The sequence below is a fragment of the Pseudophryne corroboree genome, chromosome 4, assembly GCF_028390025.1.
Source record: "Pseudophryne corroboree isolate aPseCor3 chromosome 4, aPseCor3.hap2, whole genome shotgun sequence".
Taxonomy (NCBI): Eukaryota; Metazoa; Chordata; class Amphibia; order Anura; family Myobatrachidae; genus Pseudophryne; species Pseudophryne corroboree.
In genome coordinates, this window is record NC_086447.1 from 936,471,541 (window position 1) to 936,496,639 (window position 25,099).

The 25,099-nt window shown below is 48.5% G+C and overlaps 1 protein-coding gene and 1 long non-coding RNA gene across 5 annotated transcripts in view; one reads left to right on the top strand and one right to left on the bottom strand.

Moving 5' to 3' along the window:
* ESRRG (estrogen related receptor gamma) overlaps positions 1 to 18,704 on the bottom strand; it is a 1,264,625-nt gene extending 1,245,921 nt beyond the window's left edge. For all 4 annotated transcript variants that reach the window (XM_063919111.1, XM_063919106.1, XM_063919101.1 and 1 more), the window contains exon 1: positions 18,620 to 18,704. The gene's annotated coding sequence lies outside the window, so the exon portion shown is untranslated. The remainder of the gene's footprint in view (positions 1 to 18,619) is intronic.
* Positions 5,771 to 25,099, top strand: part of LOC134910743 (uncharacterized) — a 41,948-nt gene continuing 22,619 nt past the window's right edge. Inside the window, exons 1-2 of the long non-coding RNA XR_010176281.1 lie at positions 5,771 to 5,849; positions 19,579 to 19,638. This is a non-coding gene — a long non-coding RNA (uncharacterized LOC134910743). The remainder of the gene's footprint in view (positions 5,850 to 19,578; positions 19,639 to 25,099) is intronic.

The window sequence follows — 25,099 nt, forward strand, 5'->3', positions numbered from 1 at the left end:
CAGCACAGTCTCCTGGTGCATCCTAGTCACATTGTGCTCTGTATACAGCCTCAGTCACACACAGTATACAGGTGTCATATATCACATTACTCAGCGCAGTCTCCTGGTGCGTCCTAATCACATTGTGCTCCGTATACAGCCTCAGTCACACACAAAATACAGGTGTCATATATCACATTACTCAGCGCAGTCTCCTGGTGCGTCCTAGTCACATTGTGCTCCGTATACAGCCTCAGTCACACACAGTATACAGGTGTCACATATCACATTACTCAGCACAGTCTCCTAGTGCGTCCTAGTCACATTGTGCTCCGTATACAGCCTCAATCACACACAGTATACAGGTGTCATATATCACATTACTCAGCGCAGTCTCCTGGTGCGTCCTAATCACATTGTGCTCCGTATACAGCCTCAGTCACACACAAAATACAGGTGTCATATATCACATTACTCAGCGCAGTCTCCTGGTGCGTCCTAGTCACATTGTGCTCCGTATACAGCCTCAGTCACACACAGTATACAGGTGTCATATATCACATTACTCAGCGCAGTCTCCAGGTGCGTCCTAGTCACATTGTGCTCCGTATACAGCCTCAGTCACACACAGTATACAGGTGTCACATATCACATTACTCAGCGCAGACTCCTGGTGCATCCTAGTCACATTGTGCTCCGTATACAGCCTCAGTCACACAAAGTATACAGGTGTCATATATCACATTACTCAGCGCAGTCTCCTGGTGCGTTCTAGTCACATTGCGCTCAGTATACAGCCTCAGTCACACACAGTATACAGGTGTCACATATCACATTACTCAGCGCAGTCTCCTGGTGCGTCCTTGTCACATTGTGCTCCGTATACAGCCTCAGTCACACACAATATACAGGTGTCCTATATCACATTACTCAGCACTGTCTCCTGGTGCCTCCTAGTCACATTGTGCTCCGTATACAGCCTCAGTCACACACAGTATACAGGTGTCTTACATCACATTACTCAGCGCAGTCTCCTGGTGTGTCCTTGTCACATTGTGCTCCGTATACAGCCTCAGTCACACACAGTATACAGGTGTCATATATCACATTACTCAGCGCAGTCTCCTGGTGTGTCCTAGTCACATTGTGCTCCGTATACAGCCTCAGTCACCCACAGTATACAGGTGTCACATATCACATTACTCAGCGCAGTCTCCTGGTGCGTCCTGGTCACATTGTGCTCCGTATACAGCCTCAGTCACAGTATACAGGTGTCACATCACATTACTCAGCACTGTCTCCTGGTGCATCCTAGTCACATTGTGCTCCGTATACAGCCTCAGTCACACAGTATACAGGTGTCTTACATCACATTACTCAGCGCAGTCTCCTGGTGTGTCCTAGTCACATTGTGCTCTGTATACAGCCTCAGTCACACACAGTATACAGGTGTCACATATCACATTAATTAGCGCAGTCTCCTGGTGCGTCCTAGTCACATTGTGCTCCGTATACAGCCTCAGTCACACACAGTATACAGGTGTCATATATCACATTACTCAGCGCAGTCTCCAGGTGCGTCCTAGTCACATTGTGCTCCGTATACAGCCTCAGTCACACACAGTATACAGGTGTCACATATCACATTACTCAGCGCAGACTCCTGGTGCATCCTAGTCACATTGTGCTCCGTATACAGCCTCAGTCACACAAAGTATACAGGTGTCATATATCACATTACTCAGCGCAGTCTCCTGGTGCGTTCTAGTCACATTGCGCTCAGTATACAGCCTCAGTCACACACAGTATACAGGTGTCACATATCACATTACTCAGCGCAGTCTCCTGGTGCGTCCTTGTCACATTGTGCTCCGTATACAGCCTCAGTCACACACAATATACAGGTGTCCTATATCACATTACTCAGCACTGTCTCCTGGTGCCTCCTAGTCACATTGTGCTCCGTATACAGCCTCAGTCACACACAGTATACAGGTGTCTTACATCACATTACTCAGCGCAGTCTCCTGGTGTGTCCTTGTCACATTGTGCTCCGTATACAGCCTCAGTCACACACAGTATACAGGTGTCATATATCACATTACTCAGCGCAGTCTCCTGGTGTGTCCTAGTCACATTGTGCTCCGTATACAGCCTCAGTCACCCACAGTATACAGGTGTCACATATCACATTACTCAGCGCAGTCTCCTGGTGCGTCCTGGTCACATTGTGCTCCGTATACAGCCTCAGTCACAGTATACAGGTGTCACATCACATTACTCAGCACTGTCTCCTGGTGCATCCTAGTCACATTGTGCTCCGTATACAGCCTCAGTCACACAGTATACAGGTGTCTTACATCACATTACTCAGCGCAGTCTCCTGGTGTGTCCTAGTCACATTGTGCTCTGTATACAGCCTCAGTCACACACAGTATACAGGTGTCACATATCACATTAATTAGCGCAGTCTCCTGGTGTGTCCTAGTCACATTATGCTCCGTATACAGCCTCAGTCACACACACAGTATACAGGTGTCATACATCACCTTACTCAGCGCAGTTTCTTGGTGCGTCCTAGTCACATTGTGCTCTGTATACAATCTCAGTCACACACAGTATACAGGTGTCATATATCACATTACTCAGCGCAGTCTCCTGGTGCGTCCTAGTCACATTGTGCTGCGTATACAGCCTCAGTCACACACAGTATACAGGTGTCATATATCACATTACTCAGCGCAGTCTCCTGGTGCGTCCTAGTCACATTGTGCTCTGTATACAGCCTCAGTCACACACAGTATACAGGTGTCATATATCACATTACTCAGCGCAGTCTCCTGGTGCGCCCTAGACACATTGTGCTCCGTATACAGCCTCAGTCACACACAGTATACAGGTGTCATATATCACATTACTCAGCGCAGTCTCCTGGTGCATCCTAGTCACACTGTGCTCCGTATACAGCCTCAGTCACACACAGTATACAGGTGTCATATATCACATTACTCAGCGCAGTCTCCTGGTGCGTCCTAGTCACATTGTGCTCCGTATACAGCCTCAGTCACACACAGAATACAGGTGTCATATATCACATTACTCAGCGCAGTCTCATGGTGCGTCCTAGTCACATTGTGCTCCGTATACAGCCTCAGTCACACACTGTATACAGGTGTCACATATCACATTACTCAGCGCAGTCTCCTGGTGCGTCCTAGTCACATTGTGCTCCGTATACAGCCTCAGTCACACACAGTATACAGGAGTCACATATCACATTACTCAGCGCTGTCTCCTGGTGCGTCCTAGTCACACTGTGCTCCGTATACAGCCTCAGTCACACACAGTATACAGGTGTCATATATCACATTACTCAGCGCAGTCTCCAGGTGCGTCCTAGTCACATTGTGCTCCATATACAGCCTCAGTTACACACAGTATACAGGTGTCCTATATCACATTACTCAGCGCAGTCTCCTGGTGCGTCCTAGTCACATTGTGCTCCGTATACAGCCTCAGTCACACACAGTATACAGGTGTCATATATCACATTACTCAGCGCAGTCTCATGGTGCGTCCTAGTCACATTGTGCTCCGTATACAGCCTCAGTCACACACTGTATACAGGTGTCACATATCACATTACTCAGCGCAGTCTCCTGGTGCGTCCTAGTCACATTGTGCTCCGTATACAGCCTCAGTCACACACAGTATACAGGTGTCACATATCACATTACTCAGTGCAGTCTCCAGGTGCGTCCTAGTCACATTGTGCTCCGTATACAGCCTCAGTCACACACAGTATACAGGTGTCACATATCACATTACTCAGTGCAGTCTCCTGGTGCGTCCTAGTCACATTGTGCTCAGTATACAGCCTCCGTCACACACAGTATACAGGTGTCACATATCACATTACTCAGCGCAGTCTCCTGGTGCGTCCTAGTCACATTGTGCTCCGTATACAGCCTCAGTCACACACAGTATACAGGTGTCATATATCACATTACTCAGCGCAGTCTCCTGGTGCGTCCTAGTCACATTGTGCTCCGTTTACAGCCTCAGTCACACACAGTATACAGGTGTCATATATCACATTACTCAGCGCAGTCTCCTGGTGCATCCTAGTCACATTGTGCTCCGTATACAGCCTCAGTCACACACAGTATACTGGTGTCATATCACATTACTCAGCGCAGTATCCTGGTGCGTCCTAGTCACATTGTGTTCCGTATACAGCCTCAGTCACACACAGTATACAGGTGTCATATATCACATTACTCAGCGCAGTCTCCTGGTGCGTTCTAGTCACATTGTGCTCCGTATACAGCCTCAGTCACACACAGTATACAGGTGTCACATATCACATTACTCAGCGCAGTCTCCTGGTGCGTCCTAGTCACATTGTGCTCTGTATACAGCCTCAGTCACACGCAGTATACAGGTGTCATATATCACATTACTCAGCGCAGTCTCCTGGTGTGTCCTAGTCACATTGTGCTCTGTATACAGCCTCAGTCACACACAGTATACAGGTGTCATATATCACATTACTCAGCGCAGTCTCCTGGTGCGTCCTAGTCACATTGTGCTCTGTATACAGCCTCAGTCACACACAGTATACAGGTGTCATATATCACATTACTCAGCGCAGTCTCCTGGTGCGTCCTAGTCACATTGTGCTCCGTATACAGCCTCAGTCACACACAATATATAGGTGTCATATATCACATTACTCAGCGCAGTCTCCTGGTGCGTCCTAGTCACATTGTGCTCTGTATACAGCCTCAGTCACACACAGTATACAGGTGTCACATATCACATTACTCAGCGCAGTCTCCTGGTGCGTCCTAGTCACATTGTGCTCTGTATACAGCCTCAGTCACACGCAGTATACAGGTGTCATATATCACATTACTCAGCGCAGTCTCCTGGTGTGTCCTAGTCACATTGTGCTCTGTATACAGCCTCAGTCACACACAATATATAGGTGTCATATATCACATTACTCAGCGCAGTCTCCTGGTGCGTCCTAGTCACATTGTGCTCTGTATACAGCCTCAGTCACACACAGTATACAGGTGTCACATATCACATTACTCAGCGCAGTCTCCTGGTGCGTCCTAGTCACATTGTGCTCTGTATACAGCCTCAGTCACACGCAGTATACAGGTGTCATATATCACATTACTCAGCGCAGTCTCCTGGTGTGTCCTAGTCACATTGTGCTCTGTATACAGCCTCAGTCACACACAGTATACAGGTGTCATATATCACATTACTCAGCGCAGTCTCCTGGTGCGTCCTAGTCACATTGTGCTCTGTATACAGCCTCAGTCACACACAGTATACAGGTGTCATATATGACATTACTCAGCGCAGTCTCCTGGTGTGTCCTAGTCACATTGTGCTCCGTATACAGCCTCAGTCACACACAGTATACAGGTGTCACATATCACATTACTCAGCGCAGTCTCCTGGTGCGTCCTAGTCACATTGTGCTCTGTATACAGCCTCAGTCACACAGTATACAGGTGTCATATATCACATTACTCAGCGCAGTCTCCTGGTGCGTCCTAGTCACATTGTGCTCTGTATACAGCCTCAGTAACACACAGATATCCGCATAGTTGTGCGTCCTAGCTGCTTATCCAGCATATTTACTAAAAGTAAAATTTTCAAGATAATTATCAATTTCAAATTGATTTTGTGTTTCAGGAGCTCCAGATGTGTCCATCGGGATCTGGTCAGGATGCCGGCAGTCATAATCCAGTCACTGGAATCATGACACTCGGCCATAATGCCGATGCCAGAACTCTGACACCAGACCAAATGCCGACGCCGTAATCCAAACCGACGGCATCCCGATCGTAAGTATGTGAGTACTCTCACTGTTAGCCTGCGGGGCGGGGGGGGGGGTTACGGTTAGGCTGCGGGAAACATCAGACGCCTTCTGCGCATACTGTATAACACGGTGACACGCTACACTGCGCCGCTTGCACTTCTTTCTCAGTAAGCTGTAGCGGTGAGATGAATAACATTATTGTGTATAACCCCTGTTTCTCTTGGAACATGTTCCCTCCAGATATGAGTCCTACAGGAACGATCACTTTCTTTCCTCATTGTTATATATAAAAATGAGTTAATTAACTGAGAAACATCAAATAAAACTAGTGGCCAAGACTTCATTCAGACATGTTGTAGTGTTATTACATCTTATAATTACATGTTTTACAGTCCTGATAATGAAGTAAAGATTTGTCATTACCAAGTTCCACATTTTATGTTACTCAACCTCTGCCAAATATTATATCCTGTCTACTCCAGCGCAATTCCCAGTATGTAATCTTACTCTGCATGTGCTGACACATACACAGTACTACTTCTCACCCTGTACACTGGGTGTGATGATCAGTGTATTTCCAGACATTGCACAGTATGTAATCTTACTCTGCATGTGCTGACACATACACAGTACTACTTCTCACCCTGTACACTGGGTGCAATGATCAGTGCACTTCCAGACATTGCACAGTATGTAATCTTACTCTGCATGCGCTGACACATACACAGTACTACTTCTCCTCCTGTACGCTGGGTGCAATGATCAGTGTATTTCCAGACATTGCACAGTATGTAATCTTACTCTGCATGTGCTGACACATACACAGTACTACTTCTCCTCCTGTACGCTGAGTGTAATAATCAGTGTATTTCCAGACATTGCACAGTATGTAATCTTACTCTGCATGTGCTGACACATACACAGTACTACTTCTCCTCCTGTACACTGGGTGTGATGATCAGTGCACTTCCAGACATTGCACAGTATGTAATCTTACTCTGTATGCGCTGAAACATACACAGTACTACTTCTCCTCCTGTAAGCTGGGTGCAATGATCAGTGTATTTCCAGACATTGCACAGTATGTAATCTTACTCTGCATGTGCTGACACATACACAGTACTACTTCTCCTCCTGTACGCTGAGTGTAATAATCAGTGTATTTCCAGACATTGCACAGTATGTAATCTTACTATCCATGCGCTGACACATACACAGTACTACTTCTCCTCCTGTACGCTGGGTGCAATGATCAGTGTACTTCCAGACATTGCACAGTATGTAATCTTACTCTGTATATGCTGACACATACACAGTACTACTTCTCCTCCTGTACGCTGGGTGCAATGATCAGTGTATTTCCAGACATTGCACAGTATGTAATCTTACTCTGCATGTGCTGACACATACACAGTACTACTTCTCCTCCTGTACGCTGAGTGTAATAATCAGTGTATTTCCAGACATTGCACAGTATGTAATCTTACTATCCATGCGCTGACACATACACAGTACTACTTCTCCTCCTGTAAGCTGGGTGCAATGATCAGTGTATTTCCAGACATTGCACAGTATGTAATCTTACTCTGCATGTGCTGACACATACACAGTACTACTTCTCCTCCTGTACGCTGAGTGTAATAATCAGTGTATTTCCAGACATTGCACAGTATGTAATCTTACTATCCATGCGCTGACACATACACAGTACTACTTCTCCTCCTGTACGCTGGGTGCAATGATCAGTGTACTTCCAGACATTGCACAGTATGTAATCTTACTCTGTATATGCTGACACATACACAGTACTACTTCTCCTCCTGTACACTGGGTGCAATGATCAGTGTATTTCCAGACATTGCACAGTATGTAATCTTACTCTGCATGTGCTGACACATACACAGTACTACTTCTCCTCCTGTACGCTGGGTGCAATGATCAGTGTATTTCCAGACATTGCACAGTATGTAATCTTACTCTGTATGCGCTGAAACATACACAGTACTACTTCTCCTCCTGTAAGCTGGGTGCAATGATCAGTGTATTTCCAGACGTTGCACAGTATGTAATCTTCCTCTGCATGTGCTGACACATACACAGTACTACTTCTCCTCCTGTACGCTGGGTGCAATGATCAGTGTATTTCCAGACATTGCACAGTATGTAATCTTACTCTGCATGTGCTGACACATACACAGTACTACTTCTCCTCCTGTACGCCGAGTGTAATAATCAGTGTATTTCCAGACATTGCACAGTATGTAATCTTACTATCCATGCGCTGACACATACACAGTACTACTTCTCCTCCTGTACGCTGGGTGCAATGATCAGTGTACTTCCAGACATTGCACAGTATGTAATCTTACTCTGTATATGCTGACACATACACAGTGCTACTTCTCCTGTACGCTGGGTGCAATGATCAGTGCACTTTCAGGCACTGCACAGTATGTAATCTTACTCTGTATATGCTGACACATACACAGTACTACTTCGCCTCCTGTACGCTGGGTGCAATGATCAGTGCACTTTCAGGCACTGCACAGTATGTAATCTTACTCTGCATGTGCTGACACATACACAGTACTACTTCTCCTCCTGTACGCTGAGTGTAATAATCAGTGCACTTCCAGACATTGCACAGTATGTAATCTTACTCTGCATGTGCTGACTTGGCACAGTACTACTTCTCATGTATGCTGAGTACAATGATCATTGCACAGTTTTTCATTTTACTCTGGATGTCACAGCAGGGACAGCGGTATGTTCCTGAATTCCTCCCCCCACCCACCAGAAGTACGAGGCCTGCGTGTTAAACCTCTGGATGGCTTTCAATAAGTCAAAGCATACAGATTGTAAGCGTGCGAGCAGGGCCCTCCTACCTCTATGACTGCCCTCCTACCTCTATGACTGTCTGTTATCACCCAGTTTTGTTTTATCACTGTTGTTTCCAATTGTAAAGTGAAACAGAATTTACTGCGCTATATAAGACACTGTTAATAAATAGTAACGCTTGTAATATCCTAGTGGTAACCTATGGCCTAATTCAGACCTGATCGCTCGCTAGGTTTTTTTTGCAGTCCTGCGTTCGCATAGTCGCCGCCCACTGGGGAGTGTATTTTAGCTGTGCAGATGTGCGATCACATGTGCAGCCGAGCGGTACAAAAAGAGTTTGTGCAGTTTCTGAGTAGCTCTGACCTTACTCAGCCGCTGCGATCACGTCAGCCTGTCCGGTCCCGGAATTGACGTCAGACACCCGCCCTGCAAATGCTTGGACACGCCTGCGTTTTTCCAACCACTCCCAGAAAACGGTCAGTTGCCACCCACAAACGCCCTCTTCCTGTCAATCTCCTTGCGATCGCCCGTGCGAATGGACTCTTCACACAAACCCATCGCAGAGCAACGAGCCGCTTTGTACCCGTGCGACGCGCCTGCGCATTGCGGTGCATACGCATGCGCAGTTCTGACCTGATCGCAGCGGTGCAAAAAACGCTAGCGAGTGATCAGGTCTGAATTAGGCCCAATGTGTAGCTCTGATTGCGGATTTGGACGGGGGCAGATATGTCGTCTGATTCGGAGGATCGGACCTGCAAATCGTGCACATCGAGTAGTGTGTGCGTACTACCGTGCTTTCCCGCCCTCACATTGGGATTGTCCCATCTGCTGGGCTGTATGATCGACGGGGCAACGCAGCACCTGACAGTATACAGCTGAATGTGGCCATGAACGATATAGCGCACAATCATGCTATATATATATATATATACCGTTCAGTATGTATTTCTCAGTCTCTCAGTCGTGCCGATGGCCACGGATGTGTACCCAGTGTTTTATATACTCTATGTTTATTTTACACTATGTATAAATTGCGGCACGCGGCAGGTCAGCATCTGCATTTCAGAAATGACCCCGCCCACACCTGGAAGCAAACCGCGTCAGGTATGCATCTCGTGAATTGCAAAACGCATCTAATGGTTTGCTATCTCTATTCATTATGAAGCAACGCCCACTCGGTTTTATAGTGGAACATATTGCAACGTTCAATTAGCTTTCATTTGACGTAACGTGTGACATCAATCTATTTTGACAATAAATTTCCTTAAAATAAATATAAAACCCGGTGCCTCCTTGACATGATCACCGACCGCCAACAGAGATCTGGAACATAATTATAACCTGACATTGAATTTCTTCTACGGGGCAAGCTCAAACGGATAGAATTAGTTCATTTTATTTTCCTAATATTGGCACATAAAATGTACATTACGGAACGGAGGACGCCAGAAGTATAAAATAACACAGTTCATCTCCAAATCTGCAGAAAATGGGATAAATGACTCTCCATTATTCCTCCTTATCTCCCGGTGGCGAAGGCAGGACACCCAGCACGGTGAGATCATGAGGCTAATAATAAAAATGATTGCAACACATCCACGCTGGTAACAAGGGCGAAGCTAAAATAAAAGTATACTGCGATAACCTGGAAACACCATTAATAGTCACAATGTACAGAAAGGTAAATACTACGCCTGGCTTTCCCCTGGGGCCTAAAGGTCTTCTTCCGAATGGTTCATGGCTACGCCAACTTCCATTTACCGCTACCGGATATGTCAGGTGCCGACACTCTCCCTCTATGTGGCTTTAGGCTAAGGTTCCTGTGTGCCTGAACTAGGCAGTATCCCGGGGCGACAGCCCCAGTGCTCCATGGAGAATGGCTATCACATGGAAGGGTTACCGGTGCACAACTTTCAGCGGACGGCAGAATTAGACAACTTACTGCAATAAATGACGCCATCTCAGCATGGCGTTAGCTGTGCCTGCCAATTTATTACCAGTCATTTATATAGTGCACACATACTGTGTAGCGCTTTACAGAGAATATTTTGCCATTCAATCTGTTCGGTGGGCTCAGTGGAGCTTACAATCTATATTCCCTACCACATGTACAAGCATACACACTAGTGGTCATTTCTGTCTGGAGACAAGTAACTTACCGGTATATTTTTGGATTGTGGGAGAAAACTGGAGTAACCGGATGAAAGCCACACAAGAACGGGGAGAATATATAAACTCCACACAGTTAAGGGAATCTAACCCACGATTTCAGTGCTGTGAGACAGTACTCCTCTCCTCCTATTCAGAGGTATATAGGGGGTCATTCCGATCTCTAGCTGCATACGTTCGCTGTACAGCGGTGAGGCAAGAAAACGGCACTTCTGCGCATGCGTATGTGGCGCAATACGCACGCGTGAAGTAATATTACAACGAACTATGTAGTTTCACACAGGGTCTAGCGAAGCTTTTCAGTCGCACTGCTGGCCGTAGAGTGATTGACGTGAAGAACAGGAGGGAGGAGGACCCTGCTCCAAGGAGCTTACAATCTAAGGGGAAGGGGGAGACAGACATGAGGAAAGAGCTGTTGGACGGGGACCTGAGAGCAGGTGGTAAGAGAGGTAGAGAAGGGCAAGGCAGGAGGGTGGGGTGAGCTACGCGCTGGCATGCTTATGTGGTGGGGGGATACGCTTTGATGACCAGGTGCGTTATCAGTGCCCATTGCTCCGCAGGGTCAGGGAGAGTCTGCATATTGGCATAAGGTGCCCCGGCTTGCCCGCCACCGCCGAGGAGTGACAAGTGCTTCTGACGTGCAGGACTGTCCCCCAACCAGACAGGAGAGATCCAAAACAGGGACTGTCCCGCCTAAAACCAGGGCAGATGGAAGCTATGGCCTCAGTGACACCACTAGACCCAGTGAATGGACTCTGATGAGTCTATGGCTAAGCAGACACAATGGCTGCTTCCACCATGTACAGGCAACGAGTCCACATCTCTGCAGTGTGCCCATATCCCGTCCTCCTGCGACAATCCCACAGACGCTTGATCACACGTTGTTACAGAGAAAACCTGACATAACCCTGTAGTGAAGTGTCTCAGCCTGCGCCCCAGGCACTCCCGCTAATTCATACACCCGTCAATAACATCTCCCCGGCCCTCTCTACTCCCTTCTGCTGCCTCTCCCCGACCTCCCTCTCTACTCCCTTCTGCTGCCTCTCCCCGGCCTCCCTCTCTACTCCCTTCTGCTGCCTCTCCCCGGCCTCCCTCTCTACTCCCTTCTGCTGCCTCTCCCCGGCCTCCCTCTCTACTCCCTTGTGCTGCCTCTCCCCGGCCTCCCTCTCTACTCCCTTCTGCTGCCTCTCCCCGGCCTCCCCCTCTACTCCCTTCTGCTGCCTCTCCCCGGCCTCCCTCTCTACTCCCTTCTGCTGTCTCTCCCCGGCCTCCCTCTCTACTCCCTTCTGCTGTCTCTCCCCGGCCTCCCTCTCTACTCCCTTCTGCTGCCTCTCCCCGGCCTCCCTCTCTACTCCCTTCTGCTGCCTCTCCCCGGCCTCCCTCTCTACTCCCTTCTGCTGCCTCTCCCCGGCCTCCCTCTCTACTCCCTTCTGCTGCCTCTCCCCGGCCTCCCTCTCTACTCCCTTCTGCTGCCTCTCCCCGGCCTCCCTCTCTACCTCCCTTCTGCTGCCTCTCCCCGGCCTCCCTCTCTACTCCCTTCTGCTGCCTCTCCCCGGCCTCCCTCTCTACTCCCTTCTGCTGCCTCTCCCCAGCCTCCCTCTCTACTCCCTTCTGCTGCCTCTCCCCAGCCTCCCTCTCTACTCCCTTCTGCTGCCTCTCCCCGGCCTCCCTCTCTACTCCCTTCTGCTGCCTCTCCCCAGCCTCCCTCTCTACTCCCTTCTGCTGCCTCTCCCCGGCCTCCCTCTCTACTCCCTTCTGCTGCTTCTCCCCGGCATCCCTCTCTACTCCCTTCTGCTGCCTCTCCCCGGCCTCCCTCTCTACTCCCTTCTGCTGCCTCTCCCCGGCCTCCCTCTCTACTCCCTTCTGCTGCCTCTCCCCGGCCTCCCTCTCTACTCCCTTCTGCTGCCTCTCCCCGGCCTCCCTCTCTACTCCCTTCTGCTGCCTCTCCCCGGCCTCCCTCTCTACTCCCTTCTGCTGCCTCTCCCCGGCCTCCCTCTCTACTCCCTTCTGCTGCCTCTCCCCGGCCTCCCTCTCTACTCCCTTCTGCTGCCTCTCCCCGGCCTCCCTCTCTACTCCCTTCTGCTGCCTCTCCCCGGCCTCCCTCTCTACCTCCCTTCTGCTGCCTCTCCCCGGCCTCCCTCTCTACTCCCTTCTGCTGCCTCTCCCCGGCCTCCCTCTCTACTCCCTTCTGCTGCCTCTCCACGGCCTCCCTCTCTACTCCCTTCTGCTGCCTCTCCCCGGCCTCCCTCTCTACTCCCTTCTTCTGCCTCTCTCCGGCCTCCCTCTCTACTCCCTTCTGCTGCCTCTCCCCGGCCTCCCTCTCTACTCCCTTCTGCTGCCTCTCCCCAGCCTCCCTCTCTACTCCCTTCTGCTGCCTCTCCCCGGCCTCCCTCTCTACTCCCTTCTGCTGCCTCTCCCCGGCCTCCGTCGCACACCTCATGAGGATAACACAACTGGACAGTCAGCATCGGTTTTACTTCAAATAATATCGAATGCAACATAGACGCGTTCTACTTTATTTCTTTTTCTGCCTGCTGAGCTGGCAACCGATTGTGATAATTCAATTTACCAAATGGCTGGGACGACCTGATTAAAAGTCTTCAATGTTCTGACCCCGTTGACACCGCAGTGTTACAGGGGCTAAGGGGAGACAAATACAACGTGTGTCTGGTAGGAGTGCACAGAGTTACACACAGGCCCTATAGTCTGTCTGTGCGTGCTACACTGCTGTACAAATGGGAACGTAAAAAGTGTTTGTGTTACTGTGAAACCTTTCCGTTGCATATTACATATCTATCAATTTTTAGGAATACATTGCTGTACTAGGAGACATAGGGGGTAATTCAAACCTGATCACTCGCTAGCGTTTTTTTACAGCGCTGCGATCAGGTCAGAACTGCGCATGCATATGCACCGCAATGCGCAGGCGCGTCGCACGGGTACAAAGCGGATCGCCGCTCAGTGATGGGTTTGTGTAAAGAATCCATTCGCACAGGCGATCGCAAGGAGACTGACAGGAAGAGGGTGTTTCTGGGTGGCAACTGACCGTTTTCTGGGAGTGTTTGGAAAAACGTAGGCGTGTCCAAGCGTTTGCAGGGCGGGTGTCTGACGTCAATTCCGGTCCCGGACAAGCTGATGTGATCACAGCGGCTGAGTAAGTCCTGGGCTACTCAGAAACTGCACAAAATCTTTTTCGTCCTGCTCGGCTACACATGCGATCGCACACTTGCAAAGCAAAAATACACTCCCCTATAGGCGGCGACTATCTGATCTCAGCGCTGCAAAAACCCCTAGCGAGCGATCAGGTCTGAATTAGCCCCATAACACACTAGCAGCAGCAGGAGAGGTGGCCTGCAATATGAACAGATAACAAGGTTGCAGTCTTGGGTTTTGTGCCAAATGACTGGTCGGGTGTAGTATCACCCATAAGCGTGCGGCAGTGCATGTTTGGTATTTCTAATTAAACCTTTTTACTTAGACCAGTCCAGGTTTTACGGATATCCACGCCTCATCACATACAGTTAAATCAAACTGACTGAGGTAGGAATTATATAATCTGTGCTCAAGCAAGGATATCCTTAAAACATGAACTATTCCTGTGCTTTGAGGACTAAGTATGAGAAACGCCGACTTTTAGGGGGTTCTACAAGAGGTGTGTGAAAGACATTCATACGGCAGACATACGTGTACTAACGCAAGCCATGGTGTGGTCACGCAAATGTGTCTCACGCGAGCCGGTGTTGATGACAAGATAATTCAAACGCCGACGCTGTTAACGCAGAGGGCAATAAAGCAAGATACTACAGTATATTCAAAGTGAGTAAAATAAAATAAAAACCAGAACTGTACGTACATCAGCAGTGACCAAGGGCGACAAACAATTCTCCTCCACCTGTTTATCTCTCCTGTTCCGATACGTCACTGCGCAGTTCTGCATACTGGAATTCAGCAGGGTACGAGGCTCATTATAAGCATACTTTATATGTGCATAGTAAATCAGGTGAGTACGTTATTAACAAACACAAACTTCAGACACCTGAACACCATCCGCGCTTTGCCGCATGTCGCTATAAACAAGTCATAAAGCCGTAACACTAACAGAACTATTATATTTGGGGTGTGAAATCATTATAATCATCACAAAGGTCACTTGTTACAGGTCTGACATCAAGCAAGCGCTACAAACAGACGTACATAAGCAAAGAGACATCATTCCGTAGTAACGCATTAAACGAAGATACAGTATCAATTCCTTTATGTGCGACGGTAAAACAAATAAATATAAAGGTCATCCGGGGGTTCGTGACATGAGAGCGTTCCGCCGAGCAGTTTACTTTCCCCCGGCTGAAAGTAAAGTGGACAGCGACAGATATATTTTTATTAAGTCTAGCATTAAATGGGATTAGCAGACTTCATAATCCTGAGCGTTGGCCACATTTAAGCTGATGAATATAAAGCGCAGCCTCCTGCCATTATCTTTACAACTGTACGACCCGTTCTCCTGCCGCCGCGTCTGATAACAACAGTCCCAATGTGTCACTGCCGCATAACTTGATTTAAAAAAATAAATAAATGAAAATGGATAAAAACCAAGGAGAGCGCGGCGCGAGTGCCAGCCGAGATCCCACCAGGCCCGCTAGCTCCAATCTTATTTGAATTCAGGTTATAGCAGAATTAATTCAGTAAGGAAGCAATCACTTCAGCGGCAGACAAGAGGAGAGGGGCTGCGGTTACATCAGGAACCTCACCCACCATCAATACAAAGGAGGGGAGGGGGCGCTGAACTTGTGAACTCCGTCCGTCTGTCTGTCTGCGTACTTATGGGAATTCAAAAAAAAAAAGGTTAATGCAGAAAAGCAACTAGGGGCATCTCCGCCCGGAATCTTCCTAAAGTGAGCGCGAAATCGCACGCAAAACGCAGGAAACCGTGGCCTGCTCTCTTTTCCGGTGCATTTCAACCCATTTCTGACGCTATGCTTTGTTATAATATATGGTCTTAAACGGCTTTTAAGGTCAAACCTGCCATTATAGCAGGAAAGCCAAAGACAACATTAGGAAACTGTAATCATCAATGGAGAAGAGGACGATGATGCGATTTTTACGTGCTTTATGGATTGGCGCGGCCGCTACATAGGGGGAAATAACAGGAGCAGCAGTTAAAAAGAAAAAGAAAACTACCAGAAAAGAATGAAACTCTCCAGAATATTACAGAGAACAAGTTTTGTAATGCATTAGTAATGCGCGCTCATGCACAGCTTACTGTACCATACCATATAAACACCAGTGACTGGCACACACCTCAGTACCCCACAGTCACATACAGTGACATCACACATGAACTAGCCACGTACGTCCTGCAGAGTATCAGGATAGCCTCAGATGTGCAACGCCAGGTGTAACCTAGCCATAGGATGGCGCTCTCATGTGCTGGCGTGCTGATGGTTACTGTGACATGGGAGCAATGGGATACGGTCATTAGGTCGATCACTATTGGTTAACATGAGTTTTTCATTTTTTTTTCATTTTTTTTACTTTTTCATACTTTACGATCCATGTGGACTACGATTGGGAATAGTGACCTGTGCCGAGCGCAACGGTAAGGGAGCGAGGCACCTTGCCCGAAGCATGGCGAGGGGACACTGTGCACTAATTGGGGTTCCCCGAAACTTTATGAAGAAAACAACACCCAAAAAAGTAAAAAAAACTCATGTCGACTTTTTGACCTGTCGACCTAGAACATGTCTACCTAATGACTGTTGACCTTAGTGTAGTCGACCTAATGACCCGTACCCGGAGCAATAGGGCCCCTTCCCGTCACCCAGGCAGCGGCACAGGGCTCCCTGTGAGGAACAACGTCTGACCGATGGGTTTTGTTGTATGAAATAAATAATAAAAGAAATGATAAAGAAAAAAACGACAAATTATTATTACACAGGAAGTGCAGATCCCCCCTAACTGCTGCCAGCGTGTGCCACCGCTCTGTCCTCTACTGGGCAGGGTCATGCCAGGCGGTACAGAACACCCATGCCCTAGCCTCCCGGGCACAGGGGGGCACAGGGTAACAGAGGGCACAGGGTAACACAGGGCACAGAGTAACACAGGGAGGCACATAGTAACACAGGGCACAGAGGGGTACATTGTAACACAGGGGACAGTGGGGCACATAGTAACACAGGGCACAGGGGGCACATAGTAACACAGGGGACAGTAGGGCACATAGTAACACAGGGCACAGGGGGCGCATAGTAACACAGGGCACAGGGGGCACATAGTAACACAGGGCACAGGGGGCACATAGTAACACAGGGGACAGGGGGGCACAGAGTAACACAGGGGACAGTGGGGCACATAGTAACACAGGGGACAGTGGGGCACATAGTAACACAGGGCACAGGGGGCGCATAGTAACACAGGGCACTGGGGGGCACATAGTAACACAGGGCACATGGGAGCATATGGTAACACAGGGCAAAGGGGGGCACAGAGTAACACAGGGGACAGTGGGGCACATAGTAACACAGGGGACAGTGGGGCGCATAGTAACACAGGGCACAGGGGGCACATAGTAACACAGGGCACATGGGAGCATATGGTAACACAGGGCACAGGGGGGCACAGAGTAACACAGGGGACAGTGGGGCACATAGTAACACAGGGCACAGGGGGGCACAGAGTAACACAGGGCACAGGGGCACATGGTAACACAGGGCACAGGGGGGCACAGGGGGGCACAGAGTAACACAGGGCACTGGGGGCACATGGTAATACAGGGCACAGGGGGGGCACATAGTAGCACAGGGCACTGGGAGCACATGGTAACACAGGGCACAGGAGGGGCACATAGTAGCACAGGGCACTGGGGGCACATGGTAATACAGGGCACAGGGGGGGCACATAGTAGCACAGGGCACTGGGAGCACATGGTAACACAGGGCACAGGAGGGGCACATAGTAGCACAGGGCACTGGGGGCACATGGTAACACAGGGCACAGGGGGGCACAGAGTAACACAGGGCACTGGGGGGCACAGAGTAACACAGGGCACAGGGGGCACATAGTAGCACAGGGCACAGGGGGCACATAGTAGCACAGGGCACTGGGGGCACATGGTAACACAGGGCACAGGGGGGCACAGAGTAACACAGGGCACTGGGGGCACATGGTAACACAGGGCACAGGGGGCACATAGTAGCACAGGGCACTGGGGGCACATGGTAACACAGGGCACAGGGGGGGCACATAGTAGCACAGGGCACTGGGGGCACATGGTAACACAGGGGGCACATGGTAACACAGGGCACAGGGGGCACATAGTAACACAGGGCACATGGGAGCATATGGTAACACAGGGCACAGGGGGGGGGGGCACAGAGTAACACAGGGCACAGGGGGGGCACAGAGTAACACAGGGCACAGGGGGGGGCACAGAGTAACACAGGGCACAGGGGGGGGCACAGAGTAACACAGGGCACGGGGGGGGCACAGAGTAACACAGGGCACATGGTAACACAGGGCACTGGGGGCACATGGTAACACAGGGCACTGGGGGCACATGGTAACACAGGGCACAGGGGGGGCACAGAGTAACACAGGGCACATGGGAGCATATGGTAACACAGGGCACAGGGGGGGCACATATTAGCACAGGGCACTTGGGGCACATGGTAACACAGGGCACAGGGGGCACAGAGCAGCACGGGGCATTACGGGGAGGGGGACACTCCTACACTCTGCAGCTGGCACCTATCCCGGGCACAGTGTACGGGGCGGGGAGGACGGGCACGGTACCTGCTGCTGCTGCTGCTGCTGCTGGGGACACCACGGGAGCACACGCTGCTGCTGCTGCCGCCTCCTGTCACCGGCTCCCGGCACGATCTCGGCTGCTGCTGGGTCCTCCCCCAGTGACGGGGGCGCCGGGCTGTCCGCAGGGCCGGCTTTTCCATCGGGCGCTGCTGCCAGGCGGCATTGCCGGGAACGGCCCGCGGGCCGGAGACACGTGACCTCCTCCTCACACCGATCCCGCCACCGGGGACTAGTCACCGCTACACCGGCTGCAGCTGCCGGGACCGGTTCCCGCTTTCCAGTGCCCCCCAGACTCCAAGCTGCCGCCCCCTCACTCCTTCCATCTATATCTATATATACTCTATCTGTCTGTCTGTCTATATATACTCTATCTATCTATCTATCTACATATCTATCTTTCTGTATATAGTGTATCTATCATCTATCTATATATACTCTATCTATCTATCTACAAATCTATCTATCTGTATATACTGTATCTATCATCTATCTATATATACTCTATCTGTCTGTCTGTCTATATATACTCTATCTATCTATCTACAAATCTATCTATCTATCTATACTCTATGTATCTATATATCTACCTATATATACTGTATCCATATCTATATATACTCTATGTATCTATATATCTACCTATATATACTGTTTCTATATATACTCTATATATCTATATACACTCTATCTATATATACTCTATGTATTTATATATCTACTTGTAACCCTTCTTCCCCTTATCGTAATTGAGGGTTATGTAGAATGTGGCGTGCCTCCACCCAAGCCAATAGCTAAACACCCGGGTGGCTTGGGAAAACCCTACTTAAACTAAGCCGTGGGTGTTGAGATGGTGTTACTGGTCATATATATATTTTTATTGGTAATATACTTAGCTCACCTCACCTTCTTTACCAATTGTTTTCTGGTTTTATGGTTTTCCGCAGGTATACGATAAGTAGAGAACAATCCGGGATCTTGAGGATACACGTGACAACAGTATTCAGGTAATTAATTTTATTATCCCCATCACTATATAATTACTCATATGGTAGATATTAGTAAAGTGAGAGTTAAAGAATACACAATATAAATACCTCTTACAATATGATGTTACAACATAAATGCATGCAATACACAAAAAATATACACTAACCACAGTCGGATAGACTATGGACCCGGGGTTTACTCAGGACCTACTGCGCAGTATATATACTAGGTTACCTAAGTGATCACTGTACCGTTCAATATTATGAGGGCCCAGTCAGTGTATTTCACCTCCCCTAGGAATCCAGCATCCTGGTTGCTTATATTATACTCCTTTATAGATATTAGTCAATTAAAGCACTATCATCAATGAATCCGGAGTACCTAGGAACTGGGTACCACTAGTTGGTTGAGTCTACAACAGTTATATCCGGGTATTCCGGTTAATCCTGGCTATGCTCAAATCATGCAGCATTGGCGTCACTATTTCCATATGAACAAGCTGGTCCTACCATAGTGACAGCTTCTTCCTATAATGCTCCAGCCACACGGATGAACAGTACTTAGTGAATAACCCCAAATATATTTTAGAGCAGCGGTATACGGCAACAGTCCTCTAATAAGTGCAAATCATGTTTAGATAATTTCTATTTGCCTTGATATATATACAAGCAGGGGTGGATGATAACTAATGAGGATACCCTTTGTAGGGTGTGGTATGGCGTCCTTTTGAATATATTTCGGCCCTGGAGGATTCACGACTATCAGCTGGGAGTTCTTTAGTAGTGGCTACGGGTTCATAGATAACACTCCTATGAGGTAACCCCTTTTTCTGGACAGTCTTATATATGTATATCGTCTCTTCAGCGGTTCTCACTGGCTTAATCTGTCCTCCTTACCATCTTGCTTTACCAAAGATTTGGTTTCCAATCAATAATAATGGTATTTCAATATTCTGTATTTAGGGGATAGTGGGGTATTATAGGTGAATGGTTGCTTTCCATTTGTCTGGCAGTGTAAGCTCACCTTTATGTCTCCCCCAGTCCCCGGGGTTATTGTAGCAGCTCCGATTCAGATACAAAGTGGCTGCGTCACTCAGCTCCCATGGCAACCGCGGCCCGGATGACTTCCTCTCACTCCTTCTTCCTTAACACGGCCAGCCTCCACACTCTTCGCCGTCTCAAAGTTCAGCGGCTCCGGATCATTGCCGCCTTCTCCGCCATACACTCAGGTACCCTCCGCTCTCCGTTCTGATACCGCGGTCTCCAGGGGTCTGCCGGCACCCTCGATAATCTCTCCTCCTCACTCAGACTCCGTCCGTCCTCCGCTCCAGTCCCTGGGGGGTCTCTCCTCTCTCTCGAGCCCTCTCAGCTTTATCTCCCCCACGCGAGCGCTTAACCCCCAGCACGAGGAGATTCTGGATCCTTCTCTGTCCAGCGCATGCCAGGCTATTTACAACAGCAGTCCTCCTTCGATGCCCAATAACATAACCATCTTTATTATATTTCATAACTGTACATCCATGCTTATTCTGAATTCTACTTCTGATACTATATATATATATTCAATAAAGTCCTAAAATTTACATACAGTTTCTAGCATATCTCTTTTACTTCATATACTTATTCCATAGAGAAATGAATATATATTAATAGATCCCCTTAAGATTAATAGATTTATATTCTAGGGTTACATACTTATATATACTGTATCTATAATCTATCTATATATCTGTATACACTCTATCTATATATACTGTATCTATATCTATATATACTCTATGTATCTATATATCTACCTATATATACTGTATCTATCATCTATCTATATATACTCTATATATCTATATACACTATATATACTGTATCTATATCTATATATACTCTATCTATATACCTATATATACTGTATCTATAATCTATATATATTCTATATATCTATATACACTCTATATATATACTGTCTCTATATCTATATATACTCTATGTATCTATATATCTACCTATATATACTGTATAATCTATATATACTCTATATATCTATATATACTCTATTGCACGTCACTGCTCATTTCTCTAACGTCCTAAGTGGATGCTGGGGACTCCGTAAGGACCATGGGGAATAGCGGCTCCGCAGGAGACTGGGCACATCTAAAGAAAACTTTAGGACTATCTGGTGTGCACTGGCTCCTCCCCCTATGACCCTCCTCCAAGCCTCAGTTAGATCTCTGTGCCCGAACGAGAAGGGTGCACACTAGGGGCTCTCCTGAGCTTCTTAGTGAAAGTTTTAGATTAGGTTTTTTATTTTCAGTGAGACCTGCTGGCAACAGGCTCACTGCATCGAGGGACTAAGGGGAGAAGAAGCGAACTCACCTGCGTGCAGAGTGGATTGGGCTTCTTAGGCTACTGGACATTAGCTCCAGAGGGACGATCACAGGCCCAGCTTGGATGGGTCCCAGAGCCGCGCCGCCGGCCCCCTTACAGAGCCAGAAGGCAGAAGAGGTCCGGAAAATCGGCGGCAGAAGACGTCCTGTCTTCAACAAGGTAGCGCACAGCACTGCAGCTGTGCGCCATTGCTCCTCAGCACACTTCACACTCCGGTCACTGAGGGTGCAGGGCGCTGGGGGGGGCGCCCTGAGACGCAATAAAAACACCTTGGATGGCAAAAAAAATGCATCACATATAGCTCCTGGGCTATATGGATGCATTTAACCCCTGCCAGAATCCATAAAAAAGCAGGAGAAAAGTCCGCGAAAAAGGGGCGGAGCCTATCTCCTCAGCACACTGGCGCCATTTTCCCTCACAGCTCCGTTGGAGGGAAGCTCCCTGTCTCTCCCCTGCAGTCACTACACTACAGAAAGGGTTAAAAAAAGAGAGGGGGGCACTAATTGGGCGCAGTATTAACTATACAGCAGCTATAAGGGGAAAAACACTTATATAAGGTTATCCCTGTATATATATAGCGCTCTGGTGTGTGCTGGCAAACTCTCCCTCTGTCTCCCCAAAGGGCTAGTGGGGTCCTGTCCTCTATCAGAGCATGTGTGCTGTATGTCGGTACTTTTGTGTCGACATGTATGAGGAGAAAAATGATGTGGAGACGGAGCAGATTGCCTGTAATAGTGATGTCACCCCCTAGGGGGTCGACACCTGAGTGGATGAACTGTTGGAAGGAATTACGTGACAGTGTCAGCTCTGTATAAAAGACAGTGGTTGACATGAGACAGCCGGCTATTCAGCTTGTGCCTATCCAGACGTCTCATAGGCCGTCAGGGGCTCTAAAGCGCCCGTTACCTCAGATGGCAGATATAGACGCCGACACGGATACTGACTCCAGTGTCGACGGTGAAGAGACGAATGTGACTTCCAGTAGGGCCACACGTTACATGATTGAGGCAATGAAAAATGTTTTACACATTTCTGATAATACGAGTACCACCAAAAAAAGGGGTATTATGTTCGGTGAGGAAAAACTACCTGTAGTTTCTCTGACGTCCTAGTGGATGCTGGGACTCCGTAAGGACCATGGGGAATAGCGGCTCCGCAGGAGACAGGGCACAAGAATAAAAGCTTTAGGATCAGGTGGTGTGCACTGGCTCCTCCCACTATGACCCTCCTCCAAGCCTCAGTTAGATTTTTGTGCCCGAACGAGAAGGGTGCAGGCTAGGTGGCTCTCCTGAGCTGCTTAGAATAAAAGTATATTTTAGGTTTTTTATTTTCAGTGAGTCCTGCTGGCAACAGGCTCACTGCATCGTGGGACTAAGGGGAGAAGAAACGGACTCACCTGCGTGCAGAGTGGATCGGGTTTCTTAGGCTACTGGACATTAGCTCCAGAGGGACGATCACAGGTTCAGCCTGGATGGGTCCCGGAGCCGCGCCGCCGGCCCCCTTACAGAGCCAGAAGAGCGAAGAGGTCCGGTGAAATCGGCGGCAGAAGACGATCCTGTCTTCAGACTAAGGTAGCGCACAGCACCGCAGCTGTGCGCCATTGCTCTCAGCACACTTCACACTCCGGTCACTGAGGGTGCAGGGCGCTGGGGGGGAGCGCCCTGAGACGCAATATAACATGATATACCTTAGATTGGCTAAAGAATACATCACATATAGCTCTGGGGCTATATGGATGTATTTTAACCCCTGCCATTTTTTACAGAAAAAGCGGGAGATAAGGACGTCGTGAAGGGGCGGAGCCTATCTCCTCAGCACACAAGCGCCATTTTCCCTCACAGCTCCGCTGGAAGGACGGCTCCCTGACTCTCCCCTGCAGACTTGCTACTGAATCAGGGTAAAAAAGAGAAGGGGGGGGCATTATTGGCAGCTAAAAACTATATAAACAGCAGCTATAAGGGAATAACACTTATATAAGGTTATCCCTGTATATATATATAGCGCTTGGTGTGTGCTGGCAGACTCTCCCTCTGTCTCTCCAAAGGGCTTGTGGGGTCCTGTCCTCTATCAGAGCATTCCCGGTGTGTGTGCTGTGTGTCGGTAAGTGTGTGTCGACATGTATGAGGAGGAAAATGATGTGGAGGCGGAGCAATTGCCTGGGTTAGTGATGTCACCCCCTAGGGAGTCGACACCTGACTGGATGATCGTATTTAAAGAATTAAGTGATAATGTCAGCACTTTGCAAAGAACGGTTGATGACATGAGACAGCCGGCAAATCAATTAGTGCCTGTCCAGGCGTCTCAGACACCGTCAGGGGCCCTAAAACGCCCGTTACCTCAGTGGGTCGACACAGACCCAGACACAGATACTGAGTCTAGTGTCGACGGTGAGGAGACAAACGTAATGTCCAGTAGGGCCACACGTTACATGATCACGGCAATGAAGGAAGCATTGAACATTTCTGACACTACAAGTACCACAAAGAAGGGTATTATGTGGGGTGTGAAAAAACTACCAATAGTTTTCCCTGAGTCAGATGAGTTAAATGAGGTGTGTGATAAAGCGTGGGTTTCCCCCGACAAAAAACTGCTAATTTCTAAAAAATTATTGGCACTATATCCTTTCCCGTTAGAGGTTAGGACACGTTGGGAAACACCCCCTAGGGTAGATAAGGCGCTCACACGTTTATCTAAACAAGTAGCGTTACCGTCTCCTGATACGGCCACCCTCAAAGAACCAGCAGATAGAAGGCTGGAAAATATTCTTAAAAGTATATACACACATACTGGTGTTATACTGCGACCAGCAATCGCTTCAGCCTGGATGTGCAGTGCTGGCGTCGCGTGGTCGGATTCCCTGACTGAAAATATTGATACCCTGGATAGGGACAATATACTGTTAACTATAGAGCATTTGAAGGATGCATTACTATATATGCGTGATGCACAGAGGGATATATGCACCCTGGCATCAAGAGTAAGTGCTATGTCCATTTCTGCCAGAAGAGCGTTATGGACGCGACAGTGGTCAGGCGATGCGGATTCCAAACGACATATGGAAGTATTGCCGTATAAAGGGGAGGAGTTATTTGGGGCT